This window comes from Peromyscus californicus, unplaced genomic scaffold (genome assembly GCF_007827085.1).
Source record: "Peromyscus californicus insignis strain IS unplaced genomic scaffold, ASM782708v3 Scaffold_10__1_contigs__length_136768540, whole genome shotgun sequence".
Taxonomy (NCBI): domain Eukaryota; kingdom Metazoa; phylum Chordata; class Mammalia; order Rodentia; family Cricetidae; genus Peromyscus; species Peromyscus californicus.
The window spans coordinates 106,861,770-106,863,667 of NW_026294391.1; the positions used below are offsets into that span (position 1 = coordinate 106,861,770).

Sequence of the window (1,898 nt, forward strand, 5' to 3'; positions counted from 1 at the left end):
AAGGGAGCTGAAGGATCTGTTGAGAGCATCTTGTTGTGAGTCATCAGAGGTTGGACTGGGTGTGCCGATACTTAAGGTGAGAACCCAGGGAGTCCCAACAGCCAAACATAAAGGGAACCATTAATTATCTCAGCCCTTCTTTGGGCACTGAGAGAAAAATACAGGTACTTTATGTAGATCCTCTCTTCTTCCTTCTGACTCAACGAAATAGTCTTTTTGCCTTAGGGAAGGTGAACACAGAACTTTCTGAACCTCACAATTTATCAAGGTGATGATTAGGCTGGTCTCCCATCCTAGGTTCAATGGACTACTCTTTACTGGGCTATCTCTCAGTTACCCTTGAATAGGTGTAAGGAGGTATGTGGTACCCTCACTGCTTTCTGTTCCAGCTCAAACTCCTAGAAACTTGTTCTTAAACTTTGTGCCAGCCAAGAAGAGGGTAGACCCTGAGTAGCCATGTCTCTTCCTCTTTCACGGTCTCAGTGGCACATGCAAGGCAAGAATCATTTGGCTCTAGAGAACTACCCAAGCTAAATCCTGTAACAGGTATTTTTGAGAGTTGCCCAATGAACAGCTGTCAGAGTCCACTCACCTTCTCTCCTTATCCCTCAGGCCTATGAGTCTTCACTGCTGTGACTGCACATTCTCCTACCTGCTGTTAACAAGGAAAGTCAGGATGGATCATGCTGGGGATAACCAGAGGTGCAGTCTCCTGTACAATATTCAGGCCCCAGGGGAGGAAATGGGCCTGGAGAGTGCACCACAGGTTGCCATTCTTGAAGCCCTGGAGGCAGAGGACACTGCCACCATCTCAGGGGAGGTATCTGATGAAGGAACACAAAGCTCTCCCCAGAGTTCTCAAAGAGCCTCCTCTCCTCCCCCTTTTATGGGCTCCACTGCAGGGGTTCCATCTGGTGAGACTTCTGTCAACCAAATAGAGGATGTAGAAGACCCTTGTTTCCCCTCAGAGGCTACATTAAATACAAAAATAATTGAGTTGCTGCGGTTCCTGTTCCTCAATATCACAGGAAGCAGCTAGTCAGTGAGACAGATATGCGGGATATGATTGTTAGAAATTATAAGGAGTACTACCCTATGATCTTCAGTAAGGCATATGAGTGCATGATGCTGATCTTTGGCATTGACATGATAGAAGTAGATCCTGATGATCACTCCTATATCCTTGTCACTGCCCTGGGGATCACTTATGATGGGTTGCTGCATGGTGCTCAGGGCATACCCAAGACAGGCCTGTTAATAATCATTCTTGGCATCATCTTCATAGAGAACAACTGTATCAGTGAGGAGAGATTCTGGCATGTATTGAATAAAATGGGCTGTATGCCGAGCAGTATCATTCCTTATTTGGGGAGCCCAGGAAACTCATTTTTGAAGATTTTGTGCAGGAACGGTACCTGCCATTTAGGCAGGTTCCTGGCAGAAACCCTCCTTGCCGTGATTTCCTGTGGGGCCCACAGGTCTATGTTGAAACTACCAAGATGAATGTCTTGACCTTTCTTGCCAGGGTCACTGGGAGAAGTCCCCGATCCTATGGCACCAAGTATGAAGAAGCTTTGAGTGAACAGTTAGAGAGGACCTAGGCCAGAGTTATCTGGAAGATGATGCTACTGCCGTGACCAGTTCAAGTACACTAGTAGTTTCCAACCAAGATCAGGTTAGGCAGACACAGTGATCTAAGTAGTTGACCCTCATCTGAGAGCTGGCGAGAGGGGAGTGTAAACCATTCCACTCTTACTGTTCCATTTGGGTGATTTGGGGATTCTTGGTATTTCAAAATGTTGCTGCATTTCCTGCATCATTCATCATCAAAAATCATCATTGAGATGTTTTTTTTCCAAATGACATTAGTAATACATCTATTGTTGATTCAGGTTAGA

The 1,898-nt window shown here is 45.7% G+C and overlaps 1 pseudogene; it reads left to right on the forward strand.

The window, feature by feature from the left end:
* Positions 1–676: 676 nt before the first annotated feature.
* Positions 677–1,601, forward strand: LOC128117621 (melanoma-associated antigen 10-like; annotated as a pseudogene).
* Positions 1,602–1,898: the final 297 nt, after the last annotated feature.